We start from the raw sequence: 22215 nt of genomic DNA, 5'->3' as shown, positions 1-22215 counted from the left end.
TCTAGAGGTCCGCGTTTGACCCTGTGTGCTCATCGTTACATGCACCTGTTAGTCCCTCACAACCTGGGATGCTACTTCCACATAGCCTTACTCGGGGCGCAACCCATATTATACCCAAGTACCTTGTTATTTAATCTATTATTACCCAATTACTCAACTTATTTGTGTAAGACTAGTGATAATTTAATGGCATATCCAATAATCATATCAGTGCGCACGATAAACAAAATAGTATAAATGTAAAGAAGGCAATACACAAGTAGATACACAGAAATAGGAATCAACTTCTCTTTATTAGTCTTTGATCAAGATTACAAACTTGACACCGCCCTGCGCACTTAGCTGTAGGGATCTACGCACTCAGCTGTGGACTCTACTAGGCCTCTGTGCACTCAACTGTGGAGCCTCTTCCTACTATTACAACCCAATACACTTAGACTCTTACTCTATGCTCGAACCATGCGTACTCATCTATCTCTCCAACTCTTCTTAGCTATCTTTACAACTTAGAGCCTCACTCTATTCATACAGTCCCATGGTCTGCGGACCATGGCTAGGCTGACATGACATACATTACTTTACAATACTTAGGGCAGACAACCCTATGACTAGTAGACAAATATGATAGACTAGATGATCCATGCACACACCTCACGAAATTGACCAAGGTCTACAGGGAAGAGCCATAGTCTGAATGCGTGCATTTATTCTATCATACCATGGATGTCATTCCCATGAATTGGTATACTGAGACTGAGCTCCACCATGGAACAAGCGAATGGGATGTCTTTCGTGAGGGATTTCTGTTAACCTTCACGTTTGAAGGTCGTTGGTTAGATACTCTTATCGAGGCACTATAGGCAATAAAAGCAGCTATCTTCAAAATACCCCAAGAGCCTGAAATACTAGGGGGAAACCACATATACAACTAGTAGACAAATATGATGGATGAGATGATCCATGCACACACCTCGTGAAATGGACCAAGGTCTATGGGGAAGAGACATAGCTTGAATGGGTGCATTTATTCTATCATACCTTGGATGTCATTCCCATGAATTGGTATACTGAGACTGAGCTCTGCCATGGAACAAGTGAATGGGATGTCTTACATGAGGGATGTCTGTTAACCTTCAAGTTTGAAGATCATTGGCCAGATATTATTGATGAGGTGCTATAAGCAGTAAAAGAAACTATCTTCAAAATACCCTAGGAGCCAACGAAAGTAATTCAGCTAGAATGGGTGACACAGTTGAGCTGCGCATTAGAGTGTTATAACGTAAATGTTGAGGAGGATGATGAGGACCCATGAAACATTAAAATTTTAGAAACGGAAGGCTATCGCGAGATTCGCTGACCATCACTTGAAGACCCCGACATCACCGCGCCAACAGTGCCAATCATCAAAGCTTCCTTTATGCGTACCCCACCATCTTGCGGGCGTAGCGTGCAGTGCCTAGTACAATGCCTAGAAGCACTGCTTTTCTGGTACCTCCCTTTCAAATGCATCCAAAAATATATCTACCTCATTCAGGCCATCATAAGTAGGTAGATTTCTTACCTCTAAGGACACATAATGTAGTTATCGGGTCATCATGTTGTAATTTAGTTAGTTACTTCATGTAACTGATTTTTCTAGCGTTCTATCTCCTCATCGCAGTGAAAAGAGCAAGAACTCTCACGATCCAAAATAATCCGTCCATCCACGGTGGGATTCATCCAATCTTGGTATCACACTGTTATCTTATAGATACAGTCCAAATCTTCATCACTTTCATAATCACGGACTGGTTCTGTATAGCGCGATCTTTCAGCTGGATCTAGGGGTATTATTATGCGCAGAAATTTCTTCTCAAACATCATTTTTTGCTTCTTGAGATTGATTACCCCGTTCATATCGGTAGCCTAGTCAATTCCTAGGAGTGCAGGATAGGGATTGTTGTCATCCACTATCTCTATTACTTCAAGGTCAGCCAGCGTGCTTGCACCTTCAATATCCACAGTCACCCCCTGCGGTCATCCCGTGGGGATGATATTCTACTAATTTTCCATTCTCAGTTGAATCAGAGACCATTGCAATGCGGGTCTCCCCATCTGTTCCCAAGTTTTCTTTGGTAGGACATTCACGTCTTACCCCAAGTCCAAAATAACCTGATGCATTTCATACTCTCTGATTTGTGCAGTCAGTCTCATTTCTCGTCTCATCCTAGTTTTATGATTGCCAATCTTCCATACTACACGTGGCTCACCCGACGCAGTTCTAGCGCATCTATTGATGAGATCTTGTAACCATTTCACAGCCTTATTATTGTGCAGTAACTTCATACAGGTCTCCAGGAAAGTTGTGAGCATAGAGGGGTCCATCTCCAAGTCAGGCGTATCCTTGCTTCCTGAGGTGGAAGCCTCAACGAACCTCTTCTTAACATGCATGAAGGCTTCACGTGCATGCTCCAAATTGAACTCAGCCTCCTTCACCAGAGCTTCGCGGACCCACCTACTCTCTTCTACCTATTTCCCTTTGCCATCTCCCATCGCGATTTTACTTCTGAGCACTATATTTACATTTGGATCTTCTTCACATGGCTCGGACTTCATCGCCTAGAGGTTCTAAGTTGGTGGAGGTGGTAGCGCCCCTTTGTTACGTGTCCTTGCTCTGAGTGTAGGAAAATCTTCTATTTCATGATCAAACAACGTTCAATACTTGCACGACGGACGTGTTGGATTAGTGTAATCATGCGCATAGTGTCCTGGTCCTCTGCAATTGTAGCAGATGAACTGTCCTTGACCTCTGCCAGGTCCTCCCCACCTCGGCCTCGTCCCCACCCTTGAAATCCTGTCTGCGCCATCCCTGTGCTCTAGTTAGGGGGCCGCGTTTCAGCCTGAACCCTATAGGTAGGAGTTCTATCCATCATCAATTCATAACTCCTGCAATTATGCTCATCATGCCCTACCTACCTACAAAAGTTGTAGAACAACTATTGTGGTGTGTATACAAACTTCTGCAGCATATGGCAGTTATCCGTGGCATGTTTTCTTGCTACGTGACAGATAGCACACCACAATGCAGGCCCCACGCTAGGTCCTGCTTGAGCTTCTAGACTTAAAGGCATTGGCCCTCCTCCTGCAATATAGTTCGCAAAGACCAGGCAGTGGTCCTTGTCATGACCCTGACTCTTGCATTTCAAGCACCATACCTCTTCACGCACCTTGGGTCGAACCTTTCTGTCCTGCTTCAGACTTTGCATCTCAAGGCACAAATTCTTCAACTGCACATGGATCTGTTGAACCCCCAAGTTTGGATCTTGGATCGGAGTTTCATGCAGTCTCATTGCAATCTCTAAGGCCTCAACCTGAGTTTTTATCTTCTATTGCGATAGCATGGCCCTTAAGTGTGGTAGTAGTGAAGCCACAAACCACTCGCGATGCTATCCATCTGTCAAATTCATGTTGGTTTCATGGTTTGTACACTTCAATCTCTGATCTAGTTCCCAAGGCATCTCTCCTGGTTGCATCGTGGTATCCTTGATCCCCACAATTGACTGTGCTTCAGATTTAGGCCTACTGAACTCTCTATTGAGTGTTGTCTGGATGTCTACCACTCTAGCATTCAGGTTATCATTCAAGTACTTGATATACCAGGTTAGTGCATGATCTTGCGGGGCACTAACCAGTGTCGCCTTCTTCATGTGATCATTTGTAACACCTTGAGCTTCGCATACACCTTTCACAGTGAACTAGAATTGGTCTGGGTCCTCATTTCCCAAGCCTTTGAACAAAGTTAGCTTCACTGCATTTGCCATACTGAACTATGGTGGAGGTGGAGGTGGTAGGGTGAAGTTGGAGGTGATGGTGGAGAAGTTGGAGGTGGTGTGGGCGGGGGTGGTATTCGTAGGAATCCTTGTCTTATTAACCCAATAACGCTTTGTGGAGAAATCTTTGCCATCCCTTCCTTGTCACCTCGTAGAGGTGAAATCAATGGAATATATTGTAGACCCTTTTGTCCTTTGTTCCTGTAATTTTTTCCTCTTCACGTAGTTTTGAACATCAAGGTAGCTGCATAACCGGTTTTCACACAATAGCATTTTAATCCAAGTATTAAAATATTTCACGTACTTACCTCGTGATCCTTTGAAAAAGCGTTGCTCCACCTCACTGTAGCTAACTAAGGTTTCGACTGCGAATTCAATCACAAATCCTCCTATGACACAATTGAGCCAATGATCGACACTGCGGGTGATCTTGTCCTCAGATGCTTCTAATTTCTGTATTAGCTCTGGGGTCCAAACAATAGGACCGTTAACATTCCACCTTCCTTGGCTATCTGCTAGCTATGTGATCCACTCGTATAGCTTAATCAAGAAGGAGTAGAAAAAGATCTCATGGATCTCTGTATATAGGTATCTTTCCAACCACCATTCCTTTGTCAGCTATATATTTATGTTCTCCTACGCCATGAATTCGTGGATCTTTCTATCCAACCAGTCTCCGATCTCACACATCTTTCTTTCTTAGTTGGATTCCAGTGATACGACATCACACATCTCTTATGTAGATTCTGGTCCTGGAAACAAAACCATTTGTTGGCTTGAGGGAGCCTGACCTAGGTTCAATTTTAGAAAGCCAAACAAATCCCTACACTACTGGCCTTTTCGGCATCAGCCCGTGGAGTGTGGACTGAAGTCTCACCCGAATTAGTATGGGGGGATGCTGGAACTAAGTTCTGTACCCTGGGATGGTTGTGATGTCGTTTAATTCTTTCTATGCCTGCCTTCGCATAGGCTTCTTCACTCTAGGGTGTGCAAGACAAACCCTCTATTCCAGTCTTCAATACCTTCAGAAAGGATACAAGGGACCTTTGCATAGCCCTAACCTGCTCTTCAAGTACTTTTGTGCTTCTATGGCAATGTGCCATGCAGATTCGCCAGTTAATCTAAGTTATTTTCTTATGCCATCAAATACTTAAAGTTAACACCGTGTAAGTGGATATTCATAATTGCGTTCAATTATTCAATGTAATTGTAATAATTTGCACATCATATAAACATAATAAAGGAAATTCATACATAAAATATCCAAATGCATCAACAAAACAAAGAAACAGAGATTGCAGAATATTTCTCTTTATTAAAATATTTCGTGTTTACAAACTCTATCCACCTTGTGCACACAGCTACAATGGTCTACGCACTCATCTGTGGATTTCTACCCTAGGCCTCTACGCACCCAGCTGCAGAGCCTCTACCTATGCTACAACCCAAGACTTAGACTTCTTACTTCAAAGCTATGACTCCATTACATTGTTGTCTCTCATGATGTGTCTCCCCAACTACTTAGAGCTTAGGTCTTTTTATATAATCCCATGGTCCGTGGACCATGGGTAGATCTCTTACAATCGACTTTACTTTACAAGACTAAGGGCAGACTACCCTTTTTGACACATGACACCTTCGCACTTTGCAACCACAAAATGTGGAGTCTTTACAATTATATTACAAAATTTTACTCGAACATGGGCTTTAGCCCCAAAACTTCCCTTGAGGGATCCCGCTCCCAACACATGTCTATGGCATGTAGCAACATACTTAGGGTTCGATGAGCCCTAAAAGTACTGATTTGAATGATGGGAGTGATGTCCCCAAATAGAATTGTAACAGTTTCCCCCTAAAGCATGAAGTCGAAAATGATAATGTTGAGTGATATGATTTACGATGTGATGAGGAGGTTCTGAAGCGGATGGTAACCTACATCAATTACAATACATAATATCATGATATTTTTTATTTTTCATGAATCGATGAGGAAAGGCATACCCATGCTCAGCATATATACTTTTCATTACATGTACATATATAGTCATCTATAGATATATACCCATGGTGGAATGACCATAAGTGTAAAGCCATTGTACGGATGATTTGGTACTTTCCTAAAATAGTAGCCATGATGGATGAAACTAGATCTAGGGTCTTCTATCTTGTTCAATCATTCACTCAAGTACGAGTCTAACCATGTGAATATGTGATTTGAAGTTGAACATGGGAAGACACCATCTGATTACCAACTAATGATGTAAGTCGTTAACAGATGCGAGAGAGATCACCAATAATGATAATGATTCTCAAGGCAATGCAGTACATTCTACATGGTGTGAATGGATGTTTTGATGCCGAACACCATACAAATTCTTTCGATCAAAGGCCAATGATGTCAACCTATTGCCAGAAGCGAGAAACTTGCCATTGATGCATGCAAGCCTCAAGGTACTCAAAGGGTGCTTCTAAGTCAACTTCTTGGATAATGTGTTGATGTTGACAAGAAGTGACTTATCACAGGAGGGCCTTGATGTATACCACATCAAAAAAACAAAAAGAGTTTAATGATTTTTGGAGACAGAATGTGACTGACAACACAAGGCTCAAGAATGACGGTCATCACAATGAAGTTTTATGAGTATTGCAAAGGATGAATTTAACTGAGTGACTTCTCTTGAACATGTCGGCGACACTGAATGAATTGGCAGCATTGACCCAAAACCAAAGTAATGGATGGTATGATAGACCAAGGTATGATGACCATCAATCATATAACCCAACCTAAGTAGTCACAGTGATGAAGTGAAAGTGTCATGTTCAAGAGCGACCTGCTGCTATAAAGTGATTTACTCCTTTTCCCATTTTCCCCAGTCATTACTGCACAATACCTCTTTATTTTTTATCAAGGTTAAGGAGGATAACATATGCTTGTTGTATAATTCCATCCTTTGGGTGAATCCATTGCTATGTGATGTTTTAATGAGTCTAGCAAAGGTGAAACTCGGTCATGTCAGGATGGACAAGTTTGTCCCTATTTGATGTTTTAACAAGTTTAACGACAATGATAACTCGGTCCTTTTCATGTTTAGAGAGTTTGAAAAGGGACAAAAAGAAAACTCCCCAAGTTATTTTTCGTAGTTTTGTCTCTCAAGTCCGAAAAAGCATAAAATAATACGAGAGAGAACCTATTCACCATGTTCGATCAACGTATTCCTTTTTTGTAAATAATCTATCTCTGTCCAGAAAATGGTTAAACTTATACTAAGCAGATGTCATTTCCAATCTGTTAACGAGCTGAAAAGGACAAGTGCTCAACAATATTTTCATATTTCAAGAGTCTGAAAAGAGCTTAAAGAGGACTCCAAGGGGGTTCCTTTTTTGATGTTTATCAGATCTCAAAAAAGAGATAAATGTATGCTCTGTGGTCAAAGTACAATTCACAATTGTGCACATCAAATTCAGTAAGTCAGCTGTAAATTTGTTCAAACCAACACCAAGCAGATTAAGCATACTTGTTTCATTGGTCAAAATAGGTAAATATTAATGTTTATTCATTTAATGTTCATGAAATAAACATACAACAAGAATTTACCATGTCATTTTCACCATTTGATATTTACCATTCAATTTGTGCTCTGAACCAGTTTTTACCTCGAACTTCAATAGCTGATTGCAAGAGATTTTGTGGATCATTTCTTGTGCCATTCGGACCAGGTATAAGATCTAGCCCTCCTCTTTCTTTCCATGTCATCATTTTTCAGTTTTAGGCAATTTTTTGGGTTTTTAGGGCCCCTAGGGTTAGAATATTTTGCCTTGGGATCAGCACAGCCTTCCACATTGAAAAATATGCTACAGAGAACCCAAAAAGAAGGGTAACTACTCTGCAATGCCTTGTCTCCTTGCCTAGGCTAAGATGGGTGAGTTTCACAAATTTGTTTCACCCGTTTGGCCCAAAATTTCTCCATTTTTTTGCATGAAATGGATTCTAACTAAGCTTATGGTTCTATTTTAAGCTTTCATTGGATGAGAATGTCTATTACTTCACGAGAAGGAGAGCATGAATAACAAGACATGGTTTCCCTAAATGATCTCGGTACTGTTGAGTCCCTCAGAAACTGTGGGTTGCTCAAATACTTCAGGTTGTTTGGGACAAGGCAAAAGTTAGAACTATTGCATTTCTTAGTTCATGCATGGGATCCAACGGATTAGGATTTTCCCATAAGGGATAAAGTGGTCCCTATTATGAACGATGATGTTTACTTTCTTACTGGGTGTTATAGACATTTTTGGGCCCTACAACCCCAAGCAAGAAATGTCTATAAACCAAGGGCTCCTAAATCCCTAAAAGTGTTGTTCTAACCCCTAAAGGAACAAGGTCAACAGATTACAGCTTCTCCCAGAAGTTCTCCATGAAAAACTGCTCAGAATTGGTCAAAACAGGATCATTTCAGCTGCTCCATTGACCAAGTGCATTGCATCTCACCTAAATACACTGTGTGGGTGCATTGCATTTCAAAAATCCCTTCTATGGGGTGCGATGGGCGAGAAATGACAAATGGCAGTGCCATTCCGCGAGGTGGAGAGGCAATGGAAGCTTCCAGAAGCTTCTCCTGTGACACTTACCTCACTAAATTCGACCAAGGATGAGTAAGAGATCATCAATCTCCAAGTGGAAGCAAGAACTATTAGAGAGAAGAAACTAATCAAATCACAAGCTGACTCATCCCCCTTACAGATATCTATATATGGATCCCTCATCCCAGAGATCCAGAGGCTGGAATTTTGCATATTGTAAGGAATTGTTGTTGGTTTCTTGAGACAAACATCAGATTGTTGGGTGATCTAAGCTTTGTTTGAGGTGAAGAGGGGCTTTTTAGCTGGGAGGTTGATGTTGGGTCAGAACAACTGGTTGTAAGTCCTCTTGGCTCTTTCTTGTTTATCAATAAAAGCTATTCTAGTTTTCCTCCATGCTCTTGTGTCATTGATGCTTGCTACATTTGTATGGTCAATTTACATCTGATCCTAGATTGTTTAAGATTATAGATCCATGTCTTTGTATAGTTCTATGCTACTGTGATCTTACAGGTACTTTGTGAAGCTGGGTGTGCAAGGGAGCGGGTAGCTAAAGACTATCAAAGAAGAGAGGAATCAAATCAGGAGATTAGCGCAAGACAAAGGTTGGTCTTTCTGTTCCTCTCTATCTATAATTTATAAAGGAAAAACGAAAGTAGCTTTTCTCTGTTTGCTTCTAAGGCAGTTGTCACACCTTAGTGGGATAGAGCAGTTCTATATAGACACTTTTCCTTGTAACAAAATGGTGACTCCGCTGGGGACGAATTAGTTTGTTTGTTTATCATTCTTTGTTGTTTGTTTCATAAACTTACAGGTAGCATTCGAACTGCATTTGCCATAACAAATGCAAAGTAGATAAATGCTACTTCAATCCATCTACTGGATCTGTTTATGATTTAAACAACTGATTCACAAACTATCTGATTTCCCTTGTGATAGCTCTTAGATCCTCTTTAGATCTACCCCTGATTGTTGCATTACTGATTGCTTTTTGCTTGGCCAAAACCCAAGAACTGAACTGCAAACTGTGACCCAGAACCCAAACAGAATCTCTTTTCTGGCCCAGCGCAGGTACTATTCAGAGAATCTGAACTTCAGCGCACTTCCCGAGTGGAAAAGCTGCACTGCATTTCAAATTCTCTGTGTTACAGGTGCACTGAATTAGACTAGGCTCTGTGCAGTTTTGGTTTTTGTGATTCATTCTTTCCAGTTCTATTCCTGAATTTTGCTGCCTGTGATCAGTGAATGTTTGTTTGAAACCCCTTTTCCTTGCTGTTATTCCGCCTCCTTTGTACAAAAGAACTATAGATGTTTTTGTGTGTTTGTTGAGTCATTTTCAGTTCTCCTTTGCAAAAGTAGCATAATCGTACTGTCATCTTTGATTTGAAATTGTCGCAAGTGTCGATTTCAATCATAGGAAAGAGTTTGATTGTTGTTGATGGTCGGTTATCCTGTTACTATTGCTTTTGGTCTGAATTTGTAATTTTCTAGTGTCAAGAACAAGTATTCATTTCAAAATCGTAAGGTGTTGTGATCGTCTCCATTTTTAATTTCGAAAAGAAACTTGTTGATATTTGTCACTTGAAAAGAAATTCATATTTGTGCATCAAATTTATTTTTAGCATTCATATACTAAGAACGTCGAAAACAAATACATGCATGTGCATTTGCATATAGACAGTCTGATTGGCTTGATTTAGGAAAGTGCATTTAGAGTGTGCTCTTTGCTCTTTGTGAAAAGATTCTGTCTTCCTTTCCTTAGTAGCTAGGATTTTCATTGCACAGAGAAGATAAAAAGTTTGTTTATCATCTTAGATTGCATTTTAGGAATTACATCCACATCTTACGGTGAACCTGAAAGGCAAACTTCATAAACAAGATCAACTTAAAATAAATTCAATGAATCTAACAATGCATTGGAACTTAACACACAACATTTAGAAGTCTAGGCTAGAGACGTATTCCGGCGTCGTAAATCCTGGTAACTATTGTTCTCACTGATGGTTGGGTGATTCCTCCACTTTGAGGCAATAAGTGCCAGTATGGACTTGTGCTCCCACGTACTGTCAAGTATATTTTGGGAGACCCCAATAGGCTTAATCCTTTATCCATAGGAAGCCGTGTCTGCCACCCTATCGATCGCAATGCACTGAACACAGCATTCGGGAAGATTGACTGCCGTACCATGAAAAGTATTCTGCAGTTTTGTGATTGGTTTGGTAATCCCTCTACCTATATTTCCAGAGCAGTCCCTTTCATTCCTTTTAAGACTCCTTAACAGAAAAGGTCCATCTGAGCACTTGTCACTTCAGGCTCATTAAAAATTGAAGGAGACTAGAGTCATCATTTGTTTTTTCTCGACTCTTAAAAACAAAACTGAAAAAACAAGTTATGTCAAAGCATCTAAAATTTATTTTAAACAGAATACTCATTACCCTTTCCTACGTTGATCTTGGGTTGAGAAAATGGAATCCACCAACCAAGGAATTCCCTTTGGAGGAAATCCTAGTCCCTTCTCCTCTTGGGGAGATGTTGGTGCACCCCATATGGTCACATTGTCGCTTCCAAGACTGACCATTGGCTTGCCTATATGGCTCTTCTCAACCTCGGTCGTTCAGAACACCGCAATTCCTGAACAATCGAACCAGCAACTAGACGAGTCCAGAGTTACCCACCAAACTTCTACTTCCTCTAATTCTTCCTCTCCTCCCTCCTCTTCGCTTGATGGGGATGGTAAAGCCAGAAGTCAAGTACCTAAGAAGAAGAAGGAAAAGAAGAAGAAAGAGAAGAAGAAGAAGGAGCCAAAAGCGAATGGGGGCAAATGAGTGTCGTCTAGCGAAAATCCACACACTGCACCGACCAGGCCTAAATCACCATGTGTCATTTGCAAAGGAGACCACTATCATAGAGATTGTCCTTGCATCCCTCTGATCTTAAGGGACTGGTCTCCTCGTTTGCACAAACCGGTGTCATCAACCTCTAATGATCATGTTGAAAACACACCGTCAACTAGTGAAAGTGAAGCCCCGGGACAAAAGGGAAAATATAGATTTCCTTGTAAACTGTGCAAAGGCGATCATGCCGTCCACCGTTGTCCCTTCTTAGATGAGGCTAAAAGAGTTTTGGACGATCATCCAGTTTCACCGTTACGACTTCCTCCTGGATATAAAAAACTCTTCCTGAGTCCGTCACTAGTTGAAAATCCGGCTGGCCTGCTCAGGTGGTCGGCTGAAGCATCTATCATTGAAGACAAACCATCTGAACCCATACCAGACGAAAGTCAAAAGGTCGAGGCGGCAGTTGACCCGGTCTTGCCTTCAGAGGTTCCATCTTCAGATGATACAATCACCGAAGAGATCAAGGATGACACCGTCCAAATTCTTTTCATAAGCACAGACTCCAACGAACATGGGGGCAATTTACCCGTTCCTTTACTGCAGGAAGGAAGTTCGTCAGATTCGTACCTGGCCGTCTATTCGGTCCCACCTCCAAGCAACCTAGTTGTCTCCTTCGACTGGAATCAACTAGGCAGACCCCGTTTACCAGCTAGTGTACCATTCCGAATCATTGTTCAAATATATAGAATGGTTATGGTTGGTACCATCATAGATGAGGGGGCTTCTGTGAGTATCCTTTTGTTACACTAAAAAATGTCACCTTGACTACTTACAGTTAGTATGGCTCAAATCAACAAGTCATGCTACCCTCTTAGGCAAGTCTCATGCCTCTGTTATCCATCTCAAACTCAAAGAAGAGAGAAAGTCTTGTAAAAATCATGTTTATCTCTGGGGTCGCAGGTTCTCTCTAGCCTTACCTGCGGGGACGCTGACCATGTTCACAAAATCTGCGTCCATGGACGCTCTGTATGTTAAGGGACAGGTGCGTCCCTCTGTAAAAGGCAAAATGCGCGAGTTTTATCTTGAAAAAGTTACTTGTGGTTACTTCTAGAACATTCTAGAGGTCGGTTTGATGAAATGGATGCGCCTCCAGTTGGTTCATGTATCTCTATTAAGGGGGAACTTATCCCATCAATAAGGGAGCTATCCCACCCATAGAGGGGGATGATCCCATTGATAGTGGACCTGAATAACCTCTTTACAGCACTATAAATAAAGGCATTGAGCCAGAAGGAGAGGAGGTTGGAGCTATACATTTTCTTTGGGTAAATGCTGCAGGATTTAGGTCTTCCATTAGAGCCTTTGTGAGGAGAGATTGTCTTCACTTGATTCTACTTGGGAGAGGGTGAGCTTTGTCAAAGTAGAGGAAAACCCTTGATGGACCCTGGGAGGAACTTGCACAACACCAAGGCCAGGTTGTAAGAGTTTCTTTGTTTCGTTATTAATACAAACTGGTTTATTTTTCTCAATAGCTTGTGTTAATGAGTTATTTCATGTGTTCCTTGGTCTGCATGTTGAATATATGTTTTATTATATGAAATGCAAGTGCTTGGTAATTGTTTGATTGTTTGTGGTTGCAGGAATTGACTTGAAGGAGGAGCTCATCCGGATCGTCAAGAACGGACTTCAACAACAGCGTTTTGGAATAAGGTAAGCCTAAACACTTGTAGTTTTCATGTTGTAAAAGGTGTATTTAGAGAAAGATCACTCCATTTTGTCTTGTTTGTCATTAGAATGTCTTAGACTTCTAGGAAGGTCAGTCGTGTCCGCACCCTTGACAGATTCCGTGTGACAAATTGGCGACTCCGCTGGGGAATCCATTAATGAGAGAGTCTTTTCCTTTATATGAACTTTGCTTTGAGAAAATCATTTTTATTTTCTGGTTTTTGACTGTGAGAATTAGTATTTGGGTGGCTTAGCTGTAGATTTAGTTGGCTTTAGTTTTTCTTCCTTTTTCCAGAAAGACGCAGTCTCTGTGTGCTGCACAGTGCGTCCTTGGACGCGCTGTTGTCGACTGCACAGTGCGGGGCCGCACCTGTGACAACGGGTGGCCTGCGTCTTCCTGTAAAAGTTAAGAAAATTCCATTTTTGCCTTAAATTACTTTTAGATTTTGTTTTTTCTTAGTGTTTTCTGCCCAGATCCTTTAGTACCCTGTCAAGAATTCTCACCTGAACTCGTTTTGTGAGCTTTGAGTGTTTTAGTGGTTTTCAACGAAGTTTAGACCTAGGGTTTGATTTTTGGAAAGGCTTTGTAGTGACTTTGAGCTTAGAAAGTTGTCCAGCCTTAGATATCTCTGGTTAGTCAACCTTCTTAGAAGTTGAGCCTGTCGTAAAGTCTCCTTGTTTGAGCAACTTGTCATTTGAGTTGTTTTGGGTCAAATTTCGAATTGCTTGTTTTTAAAGTATTGATTTCCATTTTCAAAAAGGACAAAAAGATTAGAATTTTGTTTTGACTAGTTTTTGGTTCTGCAATAAGCTAGTCCTTGATTTGATTGTGATCAAGTAAAACACCTTAGAAATAATCATTGTTAGTTTTGGCCTCGTTAAGATTGCTTAGAGTAAATTTGCCTTTAGTTTGCTTATGAGTGCATTTTCATAGATTTTAAGAGTTGTTAAGATTGATTTTTGGTTATATTAGATTTATTTGCTTTATTAAAAGAAAAATACAAAAACATCTTCTTAAAAAGTCTTGTTTCAAGTAGCTTTTTGTTTTCAAAAGAAGAAAAGAGTTTTTTCGTGCATGTAAAGAGAAGTTATGTTTTTATGCTTGGAAAAGAAAAACGAATTGTTTCTTTGATTGTCTTCAATTAAGAAGTTGCTTTTATAAAGATTGCATTCTCTCAACTTTTTAGTTAAGCAATTCATCGAAAAAGTAAAGTAGTGGATAAATCATTTTAGGTGCATTTTGTAGTGGTTTCGAGTCGAGTCAACACACCACTAGTTTCACTTCCATCACCTTTTGACTTAAGAAACAACCTTAAAAGTAACGCTTAAATTAAAATCAATCTAGTAATCTTTATTTTTCTAGGGCTCTGAAGCACCAACATAGCTTAGGCTAGGGTCTTGGAGTAGGTGAGTACTTAACTCTCCAAGACTACAAAACCAAACAGATAGTCTATCTTGAGTAGAACAAATCCAATTGTTTCAGTTACATTCTGGGAAAGCTCCTCTTAAAGGAGAAACACGAGCTCGTGTCCGAACCAGTGAGGGGATCATTCCTCCCTCGTTGGGAACGACGCCAGGCAGTACGTATTACAAACGGTAAACCTCGGATTAACCATTGTCGAGGAGCCAGGGGTCACTTATCGGTAAACCTTGGATTGTTGTCAAGGAGCCGGTAAGGGGATTGGAGCTTGCTACTCTGCCCTTGCGTGCTGTCGGAGTTTAGACTGTTCCCCCAGGTGTAATTGTTGTGATTGGTAACCTTAGTGGCCATAATATCTAGGATTCTACCCAAGGTGACGGTGGAGGGAAGGTCCCACTGTACCTGGAGCAGACGTCGGTTATACTCACTTGGATTTTCTGGGGGGTTCGCTTCACTTCGAGACGGTTAAAGTGGAGGAACTTGGTCCAGTCTATTCATTAAGCAGGTTGCCGGGGTAACTGTTCCACCCACTATTTCTGTACTGAATCCTGCGAGGTTGGGCCTAATCACCAACTAGCGCTTTTGGTCCGGAAGACTACTGTTTGTGTGTGGTTTGACGCTCTAGATTATTTAGGCGTGTGCTTCAAATTTGATTGGTTCTTTAGAAGACTTTAGGTGGTTTGATTTGAAATTTTTTACTTTGTTTTCGTGTGTTGTAGTTAAAATCTTTAATTGTGGCGGAATTACCGAGAAGGTCCCGTCGATTGCGGGCCAGTCTCCTGAAGTTGTTTCTGTGGCCGAATTGTTGAGAAGATCCCGTGAACTTAGGGGTTCACCTCCTCGAGACGACCCCAGTTATTTAGAGGGTTTAAAGGTCCTTGTAACTCCTCCTAGTGGCAGTAGAGTAGGTTCACCTGAAGAAGGAGAATCTTCTTTGGTAGTCCATCCAGATTACCAAAGATTAGAAACAGGTTACAATCCCGAAGCTGTTACAGTTTCCGAGCTTGCTGGTAGTTTTTCATCTGCCAGTGAAACAGGCGAAGAACCTGAAATTTCAGAACCTGTTACTCCAACTCCTAGTGTTCCTGATTCACCAAGAATAGAAAGAATTATCACCGAAAATCTTCCTGTTGGATTAATTGCTATAGAAGAACTTGTTCCAGAGGAAGAAATAGGCGTTTCTGATTCTGAAGATCTAATTACCCTTGATCTAAGGGAGCGTGAATCCATCTTTTACAGTCCTCCTAGAAGTGAATCTTGGTACCTTGCATTAACCAATTTTTTAGACAACTCAGTAGGTTTTTCTACACCTCGTACTCCGGTTCCACCTAGAGGAATTCATTCTCCTGTAAATATGTCTGGTCAGTCATCTGTGTTTTCACAAAGTCCTGAATCATTTTTACATGGCGGTCCTTCTGTTCCTACTGGGTATCAATCACTTTCTGGTACCTTTGCGGGAGCATCTCCTCAACCTGTTGATCATGGGTTATTAGTTGGAAACAGTGGTAATGTACCATTGAGTATAGGTGAAGTTTATATGATGTCAGGTTCAACTCCCATTAACCAACCTCAAGGTGGCCAATTACCGCCTGGGGGGCAACCTTCGTTAATGCCTGGGGGGCAACCTCAAGGTACTTCATTTGTGACTGGGGGGCAACCTCAAGGGTATCAACCCCAGCCTCAATATGTACCCCAAAGTCAACCTCAGTATCAGTATCAACCTCAAGGATGGCAACCTCAAGGATGGCAACCCCAAGGGTATCAACCCCAAGGGTATCAACCTCAAGGATACCAACCTCAAGGTCAAGGTCAACCCCAGTATTCGTATTTACCTCAAGGTTATCAACCTACGGGTCAATACCCTGGTCAAGGTTATCAACCACCTCAAGGGCAATCATATGGGACTACACCTTACAGTTATCAACCCTATCCTCAATACGGCTATGGATCTCAGTATCCTCAACCTGTTACGAGTCAATACCCTGGAATGTTAACATGGGATCCGTCACAGGGTCAACAGATGTCGCAACCAAGTATACAGTCGGTACCTCAAGCAGGACAACCTGCAGTTCCTGGTCCACCCCAGCAACCGCAACCTGTCCAGTCAAGTGTTCAGACCCCTGTAACTTCTGTAGTTACTCAGCCGCCAATTGCACCGAGTACTCCTCCTCACACGGCTGCAGCAACTACCGCTTCATCTACCATGCTTACTTCTGGAGTATCGGCAGCTCCGGTTTCTACTGTCCCTGTAACCGCTCCTCAGACATCTGTACCGTTGTCTGGACCCACGGTTCAAACCACAGTCCAGATGCCTGCAGGTCAACCTGGTACAAGTACGGTTGTTACTACTCAACCTCAATTTGTTCAACCTCCGTACCAGGGACAGTATCAACCTGGGCAAGCTGCCCAACAACCGGTTTACCAGTATCAACCGTATCCTGGGTACACTTATCAACCACCTCAACAACCCCAGTACGGTCCGGTTAATCCTGGTTTTCCAGGAGGATATAATATCCCCAATGCGAATCCTGTTCCTAGTTATCCTGGATATCCTCCTCCTGGGGCTGGTATTGTGACTCAGAGTTTTAGAGATCCTAACCGGCAGTTACCATTTATTGCGACTTTAGATTTACCCGACTTGACGCGCCTAACGAACGATCCAATTCAATATCTTCCGTTCTGGCCGCCAATGCCAAATAAGTTGCCCAGCGATATACCCAAGTTCGAAGGTAAGTCTGGAGAGGATCCGTCTAATCACGTGATGACTTACCACCTCTGGTGTGCATCAAATTCCATCTCAGATGATTCTATCCGCTTACGTCTTTTCCAGCGTACACTCATTGGTCTCGCAGCCAAGTGGTACATTGAGTTGCCACGGGCTTCTTTTTACAACTTTAGCCAGTTAGCTACTTCATTCTTAACTCATTTTCAGTTACCAGTCAGATACGATAATGGTACAGAATTATTAACTTCGCTAAAACAATCGACATCCACGTACATTTCTGATCACATCCATGAGTGGAGACGTCGAAGGAGATTAGTGAAAGTTTTTATCCCGGACCAAATTTTAGCTGAATGGTTTGTAAAATCATTATTACCAAGAATTACTGAAGATGTAGCTAAGGCCGGCGTAGTTACTGAGGAGCAAGTCATTGCTCAGGCACAATACCTTGACTTAGTTTACACTCAGTCGGGTACGTTACACGAGAAAATTCCGGATCTTCCAAAGTCAAACCAAATCGCTGCTGCTCCTTCGGGATCTCATGCCGCTGATGGTATGATCGGTATCGTGACTACGAAGAGTAAGAAGAAGTCTTCCAAGACCTCCAATACTCCAATTATCACTTTGCCTGATTCTCCGACAGGAGAGTCTTCTCCTCCTGAACTTACCGCCGACATTCACGCTGTAGAGTCATCTACGGCCAAATCCAAAAACGGTGGAAAGAAGAAAGGAAAGAAGAAGGCTAAAGCAGACAAGGCTCCAAAGGAGAAAACGGAAAAGTCGGAAACCAATGACGAAAAGCGCAAACCTCGTTATCCTTGTCTCATTTGTGAAGAAGATCATTTTACGAGAGACTGCCCTCATCGGGCCGAGGTAGTGAAAATAGTTAAAGGTTCTCCGACTCCTGCTGTGTTAAAGAATCCATTTCCCGAGCAGGAAAATAAGATGATAGGTTCTTCTTCGAATGCCAGTGAAGAACCCATTTTGATGATGTCTCATGTCAGGATTGCGACTCGATCGCAAGATTATGGTAGTAAGGCTCCTGTTGATGGTAAAGAAGCAGAATCTTCTCACTCTAACCCATCAACCTCAGCTCCTGGTTCCGATCCACTACAGATCGAAAAACCTAACCCAGACTTAGTGATTAAGCCGCCCGCCAAGGGTGTACTTCGAAGGTCTGCTTTCAATCCACATGCGAGAGCAGCCCAGAATTACAACATTGTTGAAGACTTAGCTGTTTCACCTTCAGCAATGTCGGCACTCGAAGTGCTGCAATCATGTCCAGCGCAACGAAAATTGCTTTTGTCGGCTATTGGAGCTGTCGATGTTCAGGACCCGAACCTAATGATCTTTGATCTAGAAAGTAGTACACCGCGTCTCCCCCATCAAATGGCTTTCCAAATTCCAGTGATAGTCAAAAACAGGCCTATTCATCGGACTGTGATTGATGAGGGAGCTTCTACGTGTATTATGTCGATTCAATGTTGGAGATCGCTTGGTTCTCCTTCGTTGAACCAATCCCCCACCATCCTTAAGGCCTTTGATGGCCGTGGGTTCCGTCCGTTTGGTATTCTACAAGAATTGCCTATAGGGGTCGAAGGTAAAACCGTTAGTCTGGATGTGGAAGTGGTTGATGCCCCTCTAGACTACAACCTTCTTTTGGGTCGAAGTTGGTCATATGCTATGACAGCGGTCGTTTCATCGGTCTTCAGAGTCATTAAGTTTCCACATAACGGTAAGATCGTGACTATTGATCAGCTGACATACTTTTCATCCGACCCAACCTCTTTAGAAACTATCCAGCATGTTGGTAAAACGACAATCCCTTATAGGGACATTGGTGTAGGTTTAGTTAAGGATTCCGGTTTACTGGGAACTTTTCCTCTCCCTCCACTCAATGCAGACCCTTCGTTCGCAACAATTCATATGATCACGTCAGAAAACATTATTTATGATGATCCTTGGTATGTTCCCTCTGACTCTGAGCTAGACTCACTCGGTGATGTTATGCCGTTGAGTCCGTATGAGATTGCTTATGAAGCTCTTATGTCTTTTACCGACTTTCATTCAACCGACCAAATGAATGTGGTCAGTGAAGAGTCACTTTTCACCTCACCCTTAGAACGGATAACGTTTCCCGAAGAAGTGTCATCTGACGAACAACTTCGCGAAATCCTAAGTGTAGATGATCTACCATGGGAAGATCTCCATCACAGATCTTCGTTTTTACCTAAGGATGATGCATTTGAAAATGATTTTTCATCTATCTTTACCGCTGAATATGTCAAAGACGCTCAGGATCCAACGAAACATTCTGATTCAGAGCTGAATTTAGGGAATATTTCTCGTACTATTCCCATTGATATTTCAGTGAAGCCCGGAATCGAGGAGAACATTCATATAGGTGCCGCATGTACTGAAGAAGAAATCCAAACTTACAAGGCCCTATTCCAAGAATTCCGCGACGTGTTTGCCTGGTCCTACGAAGAAATGCCAGGAATCGATCCTGCCATTGTTGTTCATGAAATCAAAACCTACCCGGATGCTAAACCCATTCGGCAACGGTTGCGTCAGATTCACCCTCGAAAAGCAGCTGCAATCAAAGCCGAAGTCGAAAAGCTGTTGAAAGCAGGTTTCATTTATCCGATCCCGTTAACGGATTGGGTATCGAATATTGTTCCCGTCAATAAAAAACAAGGAACAATAAGAATCTGTATCGATTATAGGGATATCAATCGAGCTTGTCCAAAAGACAACTATCCTACGCCTTATATCGATCAAATTATTGATGATTGTGCCGGAAGTGAGATGTTTTCCTTCATGGATGGTTTCTCAGGTATAATCAAATCAATATTCTACCTGCCGATCAACCAAAAACGGCATTCATTTGTCCATGGGGGACATTTGCTTATTGCAAATTACCTTTTGGCCTTAAGAATGCCGGTGCTACTTTTCAACGGGCCATGTCTTATGCATTTCATGACATCAAGCACATTGTGCAACCCTATCTCGATGATTTGCCTGCTCATTCTTTACACCGAGCTGATCACCTTGTCCATTTACGAGCAATCTTTATGAGGTGTAGGCATTATCGAATTCGGTTGAATCCCCACAAGTGTGTTTTCTGTATAGAAACAGGTCGATTGCTGGGATTTGTTGTTTCCAAAACCGGCATTCGCGTCGATCCCTCGAAAGTCGAGGCTATCATCCAATTGCCTCCTCCTTCGAGTTTGCGCCAACTCCAAAGTTTGCAAGGGAAAGCGAACTTTTTACGCCGATTCATCCCTAACTACGCCGAGGTCACTAAAGGTTTTACACGGTTGTTGAAACAGAACGTACAATTCTTTTGGGACGAGATTGCTCAACAATCTTTTGATGCACTGAAACACGCGTTGACCCATGCACCGTTATTGCATCCTCCCAACTACAACCAGGACTACTTCTTATACCTCGCAGCTTCGCATTCCACCATTGGAATGGTGTTAGTTCAAGAAGATGAATTCAAGGCAGAGCATGTGATATATTACCTTAGCAGAACCTTAAATCCAACTGAGTTAAAATATTCGCATGTGGAGAAATTGGCCCTGGCAGCCGTTCAAGCTGTCCAGCGTTTTCGTCACTACATTCTTCTCCGCAAAACTACTGTTATTTCGGATTGCAACCCTATGATTTATATCTTGACAAAACAACTGCTAGGGGGCAAGTACTCTAAATGGATCGTCATCCTGCAAGAGTTCGACTTGGAGTTTGAGAAGTCCAAGTCTAAGAAATCTTTAGTCTTTGCGGAATTGATGTGTGATTTCCCGAGTGCTGACACAGAGACTGTGGCAGAGGAGTCCATTGCGGACGAATCTTTGTTTCTTATTAGCACTGTAGATCCGTGGTATGGGGATATAATCATCTATCTCCAAACCCAAACCTTTCGGCCTGAAGCTTCCAAGGAAAACCGTCGAAAAATTCGGTTTCAATCCCAGCAATACAGAATTATTGGAGATACACTTTATCGCCTGGGGGCAGACTTAGTTTTTCGACGTTGTTTAACTCACGATGAGGCTGAGAGAGTTTTGAATGATTGTCACTCTGGAGCATGTGGCGGTCATATGTCTGGGTATGCCACAGCTCAGAAGGTGTTGCGCGCTGGCTATTTCTGGCCGTCTATGTTTAAAGATTGTATCCTTGCCGTCAGAAAATGCCACAACTGTCAAGTGTTTGATCGCAAGATGCGCGCTCCACCTGCTCCTCTCCACCCTATAATTGCCGCTGGTCCATTCGCCAAATGGGGCATTGACTTTATTACTTGTAACCCTCACTCGGCCGGGGGGCATGCGTATATCATCCTTGCGGTTGATTATTTTACTAAGTGGGCCGAGGCGATGCCTACATTCGACGCAAGCGGCAAGACAGCTGCACTTTTCGTATTCAATCATATCATAACTAGGTTTGGTGTCCCACAAGCAATCATTACGGACCATGGAAGCCATTTTCGAAATGTCATGATGACTGAGCTTACAAGCCAGCTTGGTTTGCGCCACGATAGCTCTACACCTTATTATCCGCAAGCCAACGGTTTGGTTGAGTCAATCAACAAAGTTCTAGTCGTCATGATTCGACGGATCATTGGTATCCATCGAACGAATTGGCATAACATGTTATTTTCGGCGCTATGGGCATATCGAACTTCAGTGAAAAATTCAACAGGTTTCACCCCTTTTCAGCTAGTTTATGGCTTAGAAGCTGTGTTACCTATTGAGTGCGAAATCCCATCACTTCAAATGGCTGTCGAATTACTTCCAGCTACTTCCGAAGAGGAGAAACGGTTGTTATACTTAGCTAAATTAGATGAGACTCGACGTGACGCTACTTTAGCTATCGAGACTCACGCGAAACGAATGAAAGCTCAGTACGATAAAAATGTAACCCCTCGAAGTTTTTCGGAAGGAGACCTAGTACTATTATATGATCAAGCTAACGATAAGCTAGGTGCTGGAAAATTCGTTCCCATGTGGCATGGGCCCTACATTGTAAAGCGAAAGCTAGCAAAAGGGGCTTATGAGTTAGTTGATTTTGATGGGGACTCTTTGGGCAAACCCAGAAATGGACTTTACCTAAAGAGGTATTATGCTTAAA

This window comes from Pinus tabuliformis, chromosome 4_1 (genome assembly GCF_031772625.1).
Source record: "Pinus tabuliformis cultivar Carrire ecotype Pingquan chromosome 4_1, CPIR1, whole genome shotgun sequence".
Classification (NCBI taxonomy): domain Eukaryota; kingdom Viridiplantae; phylum Streptophyta; class Pinopsida; order Pinales; family Pinaceae; genus Pinus; species Pinus tabuliformis.
Note: the sequence above shows the minus strand (reverse complement) of the source record.